The sequence below is a fragment of the Schistocerca piceifrons genome, chromosome 8 (genome assembly GCF_021461385.2).
Source record: "Schistocerca piceifrons isolate TAMUIC-IGC-003096 chromosome 8, iqSchPice1.1, whole genome shotgun sequence".
Classification (NCBI taxonomy): domain Eukaryota; kingdom Metazoa; phylum Arthropoda; class Insecta; order Orthoptera; family Acrididae; genus Schistocerca; species Schistocerca piceifrons.
Genome location: NC_060145.1, coordinates 424,866,430 through 424,879,227, shown reverse-complemented (window position 1 = coordinate 424,879,227; position 12,798 = coordinate 424,866,430). Strand labels below are relative to the sequence as shown.

General features: G+C 42.7%; 1 protein-coding gene across 5 annotated transcripts in view; it reads right to left on the bottom strand.

The window, feature by feature from the left end:
- Positions 1–12,798, bottom strand: part of LOC124711167 (protein piccolo-like) — a 305,632-nt gene that overhangs the window by 196,446 nt on the left and 96,388 nt on the right. The window lies entirely within an intron of this gene.

Sequence of the window (12,798 nt, the reverse complement as noted above, 5' to 3'; positions counted from 1 at the left end):
ATCACCTATGCCATCTATAAATTAGTAGACTGAAGGTCTGTGGCAAGCTAAAACTGCATCAGACTGGAACTTGAATTTGTGGACATACTTTTGTGCGCAGTGCTGTTCTAGAAGAGCCTTCTGGTTTCTCGTCACCCACCAACTCAAGCCTGGAAATATTAGAGAAGGGAGGACCCTGTCTATGTAATAATAGCATTCACATGTCTAGATACTGGAACGCGTGTGTGTGTGTGTGTGTGTGTGTGTGTGTGTGTGTGTGTGTGTGTGTGTGTGTGTGTGTGTGTGTGTGAGGTGACCAAAGTCATGGGATACCTCCTAATATCATGTTGGACCTCCTTTTGCCTGGTGTAACGCAGCAACTTGATATGGCATGGGCTCAACAAGTTGCCAGAAGTCCCCTACAGAAATATTGAGCCATATTACCTCTATAGCCATCCATAATTGCCACAGTGTTGTCAGTGCAGGAGTTTGTGCACAAACCAACCAAAAATGTTCAAAACAATTCATGTCGGGCAACACGGATGGCTGAATCATTCGCTCTAGTTGTCCATAATGTTCTCCAAACAAGTCACAAACAATTGCGGCCCAGCATCATCAATTCATAAAAATTCTTTAGGAACATAAAGTCCACAAATGGCTGCAAATGGTCTCCAAGTAGCCAAATGTAACCATTTCCAGCCAATGGTCACTTTAGTTGGACCAGAGAATCCTGTCCATTCCATACAAACACAGCCCACACAATTATGGAGCCACCAGCAGCTCGCACAGCGACTTGTTGACAACTTGGGTACATGGTTTCATGAGGTCTGCAGCACACACTAACCCTATCATCAGCTCTTACCAACTGAAATCGGGACTTATCTGATTACACCATCGTTTTCAAGTTGTATAGGATACAACCAGTATGATCACAAGCCCAGGAGAGGTACTGCAGGCAATGTCGTGCTGTTAGCAAAGGCACTAGTGTCAGCTGCTTGCTGCCATATCCCATTAACACTAAGTTTCCCTGCACTGTCCTAATGGATACATTTGTCATACATCCCAGATTGATTTCTGTCGTTATTTTAAACGGTAGTGCTTGACCATTAGCACTGACAACTCTATACAAACACCTCTGTTCTTGGTCATTAGGTGAAAGCCGTCAGCCACTGCATTGTCCACGATGAGACGTCATGTCTGAAATTTGGTATTCTTGGCACACTCTTAATGCTGTGTATCTCTAATATTTAATTCCTAATGACTTCCAAAATGGAAAATCCCATGCGCCTAGCTCTATGTTCAAAGTCTTAATTCCTGTCATGTGGCCACAATCACATTGAACACTTTTTCACATGAATCACCTGAGTACAAATGATAGCTCTGCCAATACACTGCCCTTTTGTACCTCGGGTGAGTGATACTACTGCCATCTGTATGTGTGTGTGTGTGTGTGTGTGTGTGTGTGTGTGTGTGTGTGTGTGTTTCACTGTCATGTGACTTGTCACATCAGTGTACACACAATTATTTTGATAAATATGGAAAAACTTCAGGAAATGATTTCTTAGAGGATAGGGAGCAAAAAAGGTCATATGGACATATGGCTGGAAATGTGCTCCAAGCGAGGTACACTCACTTGAAGATGGAGATGATCTCTGACAGTAACCCTGGTATCAGCATTGGGCAGCAAGTCCAGCAGCATGGATAAGTCAGATGACCATGTGGAACTTTCTTCACAACAAATGTCACACTTTGTATTATCACTTCGAACAGGTGCAGGCCTTATTACCTACAATCTTTCCTCCAAAGTGTCAGTTTTATCGCTGGTTTGTTGCATGGGCAATACTGGTGGGATTTCTGTCATCCATCTTGTTTGCAGACGAGGCTACTATTACAAGGGGCAGTATTGGCAACTTTCAGAACACCTACCTGTGGGATACGGAGATTCCCCACAGTATGCTGAAAGTGAACTATCAGAACTAGTTCAGCTTCAATCCAGTCATCCTTCTGCAATGTTTCACAGGTGAGCAGGCAGGGCATGCGACCCTGGCTTCCCTGCCGGAAGGCATGTCTTCGATGGTATGAAGGTATATGAGGCTACTACATGATGGTGTGCCAACTCGCTAGCCTCTTGAGTATATAGCCCACTTGCTTGGCATGTTCTCAAGTGTGCTTTCAATCACTGAAACCTACATGGGCAAAAATCTTTTATAACATCAAGTACATTGTGGACATATTTCTGGCCATTATGTCCATATACTCTTTTTTGCTCCTTGGGCTCTTATAGATGATTTCTCACAATTTGTCTCCATTTAGCAAAAAAACCCTGTACGTGTACCCTTTACCACCTCATAAATACATAGTTTGAGCTTTGTTGTTTCACTGTCTCCATATAGTATCACTGGTTATTGCTAAATCCCCTCTACATATGAGAAACAGTGGATTTTTAAACTTTACATCAAAATAACTGCTTATGTTCAAGGTATAGCTTGCAAACTTAACAAAAGTATAAGTAATGATGGAACATCAATATTTATTGAAGGCAGAAATAAGATAAGAAAGGCCTGCTTGAGATTGAGGTGAGAGAAATTTTCGTTTTGTTGCTAAGTACAATTACATTTATGATTTGTGTGTATGAGTCTGTCTGCCAATGGAATGCTAATAGGTTAGTTCATCCAGAGACATCCCTGCACAAGCAGAGTTCACACGACTGCCCATTGTGAGGTAAACTGCCCACAGGCTATACAATTATTGTGACTGTATTAATGTTTCACAGAAATGACAGTGCATTAAAAAAAGAGGCACTGGCAGTAGGTTTTTCTGTAATATGCAGAACAGGTAACTAATTCAATGTGGATTTCATGAGGAAAACATTTTCTGTAAGTGCTCTCTTTCAGTCATATATCCATGTACATTCACAAGCAAACGAATGAAGGATAGGTGCTAAGTTCGATGGAAGATTAGGGTTAAACATTGCATCAACAACGAGGATAATAAATACAAAGCAAAAGATCAGTTTGGGAAAGGAAATGAGCCATTCCCTTTCACAGGAAGCATTCTTTAATTACCCTTAACAGATTTAGGGAAATCATAGGAAATCTAAATGTGGATGGGTGAACAGGGATTTGAACTGTTGCTATCCTGAATACAACTTCAGTTCTTACCACCGCAACATCTCACCAGTGGGGTCAGGATACTACCAAACATTATACTTGCTTATAGTATGACAGTTCAGCACAAGGAAGGTAAGACATGTGATTATCAGCAAACCACAGTTGTTCAATTCATGCGACACTCCTTCTCTGATGTCATGCAAGCACTGAACTTTTCAAATACTGCTAGCCATGGGTGTACATCAAGTTCCTTGGTTAGGAAAACACCACTACCCCCTGAATCAACTTCCATGGGCAACAACGTGTTGACTAGAGCCACTGTCAACTATTGTGGACAGTAACAGAATACAAACCGGCAGCAAATTCAACAACAACTGGTGCACCACTACATCATTCAGAGCCACCTCATTGTTACGATGGTGCAAAAGCCACAACACACATGTACCCTGCTCACCATCAAATTAATGTGGGAACAGAAACTCCACAACTGCACTTGTGAAGCATGGAGGAAGGTCAACTGGCCTGATGAAACACAGTAACAATTTGGAACATTCTTGATGTCAGGAAATGAATATTTCAAAACTGATATGAGGCTATGTATCCTATTTACCAATAAAACACTTCTCAAGTAAGAAGGTAAAGGCATTCTTGGATCAAAGATGTTATAATGGGATAAAATGTAACCTCAGATATATATCCCGCCATCTGGCATCATTGATCAGTACAGGACTCTGCCACCCGATAGTGTGTAATTGTTAGTTCACCTATGGCATCCAGCAGACAACCTGAAACTTCAAAAACAGAATGTACCACCACAACAATTCCATATTGTATCAGAATGGCTTAAAGCACACTCCACGGACATCAGTACACTTGCGTGGCAACCCAGGTCACAGGACCTCAATACTACTGAGCCTCAAAAATCATTCAGCATTCAGGGTATGCTTTTAGACCAATCTCCAGAAGTTGCAAGAGAAAGTTAAGGAGTCATACTTCAGAATTAAGTCCATGGCACAATGTAGCACCACAGTTCCCATACCGATAGGAGAGCCTATGTGTTACTACGCACAACATCTAATTACACTGTTCAGGAGGGGATGCAGATTGTAACAAAAATTTGAGAGTCTTTGTCGTATTTCTGCGGATGTGGCTGCAGTTTCGATAAGGTCAGTAACATCAATTTTCTAAACTCCACTTCTTATGCTTAAACAGGAAATTCAGATTATATCAATAACAAGACAACTTTCCCTACTGAGCATCTTTTGATTGTTAACTAGAAAGTACTCTATCACCACATTCCTCCACCCTCTCAAAGTCCATTTTGAAGTTCTAAATTTCTATAGAAGTACGAGGGTTGACTGAAAAGTAATTCCTCCACCTTCGTAACTCTTCCACAGTTGGCAGCATTGGTATGCGGCAGGTACTGGCTTGTTCCGTAGCCTCTTCTCTACGGCTCCAGTTGGCGGGAAGCCTTAGCACTGAACAGTTGAGTTGTTACAGTGTAAATTATGGAACCCTGCACAGATGGTCGTTCAATGCGATTTAAGCAACGTGTAGTCACTGAATTCTTGACAGCAGAAAGTGTCACCCCCAAAGGAGTTTATGGTGATTGTGTTGATGTGAGTACTGTGTGTCGTTGGGCGAGTAAGTTTAAAGATGTTGAGACAGGAACATCTGACTTGCGTGACAAAGAGTTGGACGTCCTGTGACAGCAACCACCGAGTTTCATAAGCAAACTGTTGACAGCTTGATTCAGGATGATCGTTTTATCACTCGGAGATAAATTGCAAGCACAATCGGCATTTCACAAGACTGCGTGTGTGTCACATTATTGCTTTGCTTGGCTATCAGAAGATCTGTGTACGATGGGTACCCTGGATGCTGACTCCTGAAATGAAAGTGTACACACTTGAAATTTGCCAGGAACTCCTCTCGCATTACGAGAATGAAGATGATGCCTTTCTCCATTCAATTATGACAGGAAACGAAATGTGGGTACACCATTACTACCCCAGAGACGAAACGTCAGTCTATGGAATATCGACACAAAGACTAGTCTCAGAGAAAGGAAGTCAAGAGACAGCCCTCAGCTGGAAAAATCATGGCCACAGTGTTTTGGGATGCAGCTGGTGTTATCCATGTTGATTTCCTTGATCGTGTAACAACAATAAATTCAGAGCGCTACATCACAACGCTGTGAACTCTGAAATGTCTAACAAGGGTCCGAAAGAAAAAGGGAAATGTTTTCCTGCAGCATGACAGTGCCAATCCACACACTTCATGTGCCACCACAGCAGAACTTCAGAGACTGAATCTCACCACCCTACAGCATCCTCCATACAGTCCAGATTTAGCACTGTCTGACTTCCACCTTTCCCCGATAATGAAATGCGATCTGCAGGGACGTTATTATGGTTCTCATAAAGACGTTGAGAGAATTGTAAGACTGTGGTTGCGGAAACAGAGTGTCAACTTCTTCTGTAACAGCTTCAGAAAATTTGTTGATTATTGGCAGCAACGTATCCAATTGGCTGCTAATTATGTGTAAAAGTGAATATTGGTAGTTAAAGATCACATTCTAAGGATTATATCTTTGTTTGATTTATTAAAATATTCCCATCCAAAACCAATTAACATCTGTGTTTGATTTATTAAAATATTCCCATTCAAAACCAATCAACGAAGGTGAAGGCATAACTTTTCATTCAACCCTCATAATTCTAGCGCAAGGACTCCCACATTATACCTAAACAGCTTCCCTTTTAAACTGCTACTGTAAATACCTTTAATAAAGCTTTAATATATTAAAATTCATTTAATTATTTGTCCACTCTGCAGAACTCATAATTTACCACAAGTGTGTGTATTACTACTACTACTGAGGCCATTTCTAACCTTGCTGTAGTCAGCATGAACAGGAACAAATGTGCAATGACACACATTGATTAGCAAGTACCACATTCCCACCAGCAAAAGCAATTTATTTTATGGTGTACTTCATCAATGTTTTATGAAATGTTCACTATCATTTAACTTGTTCAGTTAGCATAAATTAATATGAATAATAGAACAGGTACACTTCTTTTTAATTTGGGCACAACCATATTTATAATATGATGATTATTAGTGGTCCTGGGCATACAGTGGCTATCTTCTTATTGAATACATACAGAATCTAAAGATGGCCAATATAAGATAAGAACTGTTAATGATTTTATCTTATTATAAATTTGACTGTGTTTAAAATTAGAAGATGTGTGTAATTCTTCAATCTGTCTCCCCCATAGGCAGAATGTAATTTTTTCCCAATAAAATCTTTAGCAAGAAAACCATCATCTCATTACGAAGAAATACATGTGAAGCTGATGAAATTAGACAGTAGTGGCCAACACAGGGAGATAGATAAAAAAGGAGTCACACACAAAAAAAACTGCTAAATGGTTAATCATTATCTAACAAATTTTATTTAGATTAATTAAATATCAACAGATGAATACCATCCCCTTCTCTTCTGAACATCAAAGCAGCACCTCCTACTTACCTAACACCACTAGGCCTTCAATTGCCTACCCAATCAGTAATCCCAATCCACCCATTGTTCCACTCCATTCCTTCCACACCATAAGGCGAAGTACATCTTAATCCCCCCCACCACCAATAAGGCAAAGTACATCTTAATCCACCCCCCCCCCCCCCCACCAACAAGGCAAAGTACATCTTTAAGCCACCCCCCCTCCCCCCCCCCAACCCCCCCAAAAAAAAAAAAAAAAAAAAAAAAAAAAAAAACCGAAAAGCTCATGAAAAAGCTACAGACATACAGCTGTATACATAAATGGCAGAAAAATAGTGAACTAATGAACAAATGCATTCCACACAATCATGACGATTGTCAAGTGAAACAGCAGAAGCACAACTTTGTTGTTTCTGTGCATAATTAAAAATTTAATTCAGCTAAATAATGCAAATGTATATTTAAATGCTGTGTTGAGACATGTTGGATATGATGAAAAACTGACAAGGAAAATAAACTTGGGGGACAAGAAACATACCTAGTGCACTGTCAAAAATACACTAATGGAAATAAAATTGCAACACCAAAAATAATTAATGTACAGTAATGAAACTTCAGGAGTGCATTTTTCTAGGTAACATATTCAAGAGGTTAACATTGCAAGATAACAGGTTAGTGTAGGTGCTAGATAAGCCATTGCAAATGTGAAATGCGGGTACATTCATTACCAGGGTAACCGCCAGAGTGTTGAATGCAAGCAGGCAAATTTGCAAGCATTTTGTTGTACCAGTGCCTGTCTGACGCCAGTTTGTGGAATGGATTTCCATGCATGTTGCACTTGGTCAGTCAATACAGGGATGGCTAATGCTGTTTGTGAAGCATGCTGGAGCTGTCTTCCAGTTATGTTCCATATGTGTTCAACTGGAGATGGTCCTGGTGACTGAACGGGTCAAGGTAGCAAGTTGACACACTGTAGAGCATGCTTGGTTATGACAGCAGTATGTGGGCAAAGATTATCCAGTAGTAAAACGACCCTGGAAAACTGTTCATGACTGGCAGCACAATAGATCAAATCACCAGACTGACATACAAATTTACAGTCAGGGTGCATGAGATAACCATGAGAGTGCTCTTGCTGTCACAAAAAAATGCATCCCAGACCGCAACTCCGTGTGTAGGTCCAGCATGTCTAGCAGGCAGAAAGGTTGGTTGCAGGCCCTCAACTGGCCTACTCCTAACCAACACACTGCCATCACTGGCACTGCGACAGAACCAGCTTTCATCAGAAAATGCTACAGACCTCCATCCTGTTCTCCAATTACCTCTCGCTTGACATTGGAAACTGCAAAATGGCAGTGGTTCAGAGTCAGTGGAATGCATGCTATAGGGCATCTTGTTCGGAGCTGTCCTTGAAGTAGCCAATTCGTAACAGTTTGTTGTGTCACTGTAGTGACAACTTTGCTCAAATTTCTGCTGTAGATGCAGCACTGTGCACCAGAGCCATATGCCAAACATGATGGTCTTCCCTCTTGATAGTGCCACGTGGCCATCTGGAGTTTGTTTCTTCACTACCGTATATTCCCATGACCACCACTACCAGCAATCGTGTACAGAGGCTGCATTCCTGCCAAGTCTTTCTGCAACATCACAGAAGGAACATCCAGCTTCTCGTAGCCCTACTACATGACCTCATTCAAACTCAATGAGGTACTGATAAGGTGTCTTTGGCGCATTAAAGGAACTCTTAAGTAACATCAGCTCACCATGTCCAATTTCAAAGAAGTGTACAAATTGCTTTTGGGCTTTCTTATAAAAGCTGCAAGAGAAATTACAATTCTTACAGTGCTTTAAAATAAAGAAAACACATTTTGTTGAAGAAAGACTACGATCTCTCAGGTTCCCTCTGAGTGATTGCTGAACGCCTGGAGGCACGCTGGTAATCAGATTTGTTGACCCCCTCCCCCCCTTTTTTTTCAATATTTTGACAAGTGACCCAATCATCATCTTCAGGTGCTGCTAGCTGTGTTGTTGTTTGTACTTGCTGGTATTGCAACCTGACTGGTTGGAATCCAGACAACGAGTAAGCATAGCAATGCAGCTTGCAGTGCTTGAAGATGACTGGGTTGATCATCAAAATGTCATGTATAAAAATGGCAACAACAACTTGGCTGGACAACTAAAACGACAACACAGGTAGAAGTTTATCACAACTGTGAAAGACTTCATCAGTCTCAGACACTTTTTCACCAATTTCATCATACTCACTAAACCAATACCTCAACACCTACATTCTTCCAACAAACACACTCTTGCCATAACCAAATGACAGGCCCACATGTTTTTCCTCTAGTCCTGCTTAACTTTATATATTGCTCCTGAAGACATCAGACTGAATGTCCTCATTTCTGGCTCCAATCCATCATTCTGCTACTGCCTCCCTAAATCCCAGACTGATTAGTTATTAGCCTTTAAGCCTTTAGCCACTTGTAGTCCTTGACATCAACCACAACCCTGAACAAAATGCTCAATACTGCCTAAGAAAGCTGTCCAGCCTGAGGTAAAGTACCTCAACAGAGGTGTTCCTGTCCCACAACTATCACCCACGAAACTGCCAACAATAGCGATCTACTCCCCTCCCCCTCCCCATTCCCTTCTAGCCAACCAGCCTAGCATTCCCTATTATCTAAACCTCCCACTCCGAACCCCCCCCCCCCCCAAACCTCAAACCCCGAAACCCAAATACTATCCTACACAAACTCCAATGCTTCATAATCACAGGCCTCCATTCCGTCCTTAACGTCTCATCCAGATACCTCTTCAATCCTGAGACATTTGTCCTTTCCAAAGAAAAGTCCCACACTCAAATTTAACAACACTGCCCTTATAAGATCTCCTCTCATTCACCTGTAATTTGAACAGGAAATACCAATTCACCACCCAATCCCAACCCACAACCAACAGAATGAGCACTCCACCCTGTCTTGAACAGTTCCTACCCAAATCCCAAATGGAGCCTTCCCCAAAACCATCCTTTCCACGCATTTCAGTAATTCCGCACTTCCAGCACTGATTCTGAATCCCTCATGATAAATATCACTGAAATCACAATCCTTACTCCAACTGAGTTCCAATCTATCTGTGATCTGAAGTAAGAAAGTGCTCTATCATTACTCTCCCTGCAGTCAAGGGCTCCCCTATTGATACGAAGTACATGACTAAGTAGTATATGACAGAAGGGCACCATCAGCTCTTGGACATCTCACAGCTCGACATAAAACAATATTCCTAATGTTCCCATTCCTTCCACCCTGAGTGAGCTGCAGAAAATCCTTAAAATCCTAGGCCCATCACATGGACTCAACTCTACTGAAGTAGAATTCCTTAACCCTTCAGATCCATACACCCTCACCCTTTGCTTGCATCCAAAAATACACGAACTATCATCCCAGCCAGCCCATAGTTGGCTTCAAGGCCCCCAAAGAATGCATCTCAGACTTAGCTGACCAGTACCTCCAATCCATCACCATCACAAAGAGCTTCTGATCTGACATAAAACATACAAACCACAACAAGCAACAAAATTTATACTCTGACACGAGCCACCATTTTCATATCAAATACTCCATTCCTTACAGTCTAGACAACCATAGCAAACATACCTTCATCGCCATCAGATCCTGTTACACCAACACCAATAACTTACCCCCCAGGTTTTCCACACCTGTTGCTATCCCACAGACCTCTTTTGCAAATAAATCTTCCAGGCAATATCCTCCTCTCACCATCTGACCAATCCTTGCAAATGTTTCCACTGTAAAACCTACTCCAGCCCCACCAGTCAGGGCACCTTGTGAAGCCACACGTGTTTATTAGCTACCTTATGTCCACTGAAATGTGTTTTATGTAGGAATGACCACAAGTTGATTGAACGAGTGCATGAATAGACATAAAAACTGTCCACACTTAGAAGACACCTAGTACCTACTTGCTGAACATGCTCTACAGAATGATTCAGGGGGCCTGATGCCTGCTACACTATATGGTCTATTTGAATCCTCCCATTCTATACCACCTATACTATTTTCCCTCAACTCTCAGAGACGAGAACTTGACTGCTGACACATCCTCGGATCCCAGCATCCTCCTGGACTTAACCACTGTTTAACACATTCCTCCTCCTCCTCTTTGCATATTTGGGGTCATCTAGGTCCACATTCAGTCTTGTTATATTTGGTAGGCTCTTTTCTCACTATAAAACAATTTTTCTCACTGTTTCACTTCATATCAACCAACAGTGTAAAATTGGGCCTATGAACAGTAAAAGATAGCTAACAGCCATCACTATACCCATATACATGCTATGACTAAGTATCAAATTCTTTAAGTGACAAAGTTAATTAATTTTCTACTGTCACTAATTAATTGTCACTTGTTACTTCTAGCCTGAGCTCTGAAGTAACAGTACAGATTTATAATGTTAAGTGAAATTGCTGGATGGAACAATGCATAAAATAAAGGAGAGGCAACCACTCACTTGTAGTGGACTGATGTGTGGAGCACAGGAACACTTAACAGAAAATGAACACTTAACAGAAAATTGTATTCACATTGCCTTTTGAGCTCTTGCTCTTTTCCTAGTAAAAGTACACAAAATTCACACCCACTAACATACAGAAACCCAATACACTTTCACAATTATAGCAAGACCGATTATGGACTATTGGTGACTGAAAGCACTTGCCTGTGCTGAGGAAGTGGGGAGGGATTACAAAAAGACATAAGTAAAGGAGGGGTAAGCTCCCTGACTATGCCTTGCTGACTTACTCTGCCTTGCACATCCCCAAAAACTTCCTCAAGAGACACACTGCATCTAAACATCCATCCCATAACACTGCTTTCAACCTTTCTGCCAAAACTCTGACTCCTGCAGCAGTCTCAATATTTTCTAAAGGCCTCATCTTTAGCCCAAAACTGAAGTTTAACCATGCTGGACTTGTACAGGGCCTTCTTTCCTTTACTCATTCTCTGATGTGGAATTTTCTTCGCCACACATCCCACTGACAATGGCCAACCAAAATCCCCAACAGAATCCTATTTAAAATACACTCCTGGAAATTGAAATAAGAACACCGTGTATTCATTGTCCCAGGAAGGGGAAACTTTATTGACACATTCCTGGGGTCAGATACATCACATGATCACACTGACAGAACCACATACACACAGGCAACAGAGCATGCACAATGTCGGCACTAGTACAGTGTATATCCACCTTTCGCAGCAATGCAGGCTGCTATTCTCCCATGGAGACGATCGTAGAGATGCTGGATGTAGTCCTGTGGAACGGCTTGCCATGCCATTTCCACCTGGCGCCTCAGTTGGACCAGCATTAGTGCTGGACGTGCAGACCGCGTGAGACGACACTTCATCCAGTCCCAAACATGCTCAATGGGGGACAGATCCGGAGATCTTGCTGGCCAGGGTAGTTGACTTACACCTTCTAGAGCACGTTGGGTGGCACGGGATACATGCGGACGTGCATTGTCCTGTTGGAACAGCAAGTTCCCTTGCCGGTCTAGGAATGGTAGAACGATGGGTTCGATGATAGTTTGGATGTACCGTGCACTATTCAGTGTCCCCTCGACGATCACCAGTGGTGTACGGCCAGTGTAGGAGATCGCTCCCCACACCATGATGCCGGGTGTTGGCCCTGTGTGCCTCGGTCATATGCAGTCCTGATTGTGGCGCTCACCTGCACGGCGCCAAACACGCATACGACCATCATTGGCACCAAGGCAGAAGCGACTCTCATCGCTGAAGACGACACGTCTCCATTCGTCCCTCCATTCACGCCTGTCGCGACACCACTGGAGGCGGGCTGCACGATGTTGGGGCGTGAGCGGAAGACGGCCTAACGGTGTGCGGGACCGTAGCCCAGCTTCATGGAGACGGTTGCGAATGGTCCTCGCCGATACCCCAGGAGCAACAGTGTCCCTAATTTGCTGGGAAGTGGCGGTGCGGTCCCCTACGGCACTGCGTAGGATCCTACGGTCTTGGCGTGCATCCGTGCGTCGCTGCGGTCCGGTCCCAGGTCAACGGGCACGTGCACCTTCCGCCGACCACTGGCGACAACATCGATGTACTGTGGAGACCTCACGCCCCACGTGTTGAGCAATTCGGCGGTACGTCCACCCGGCC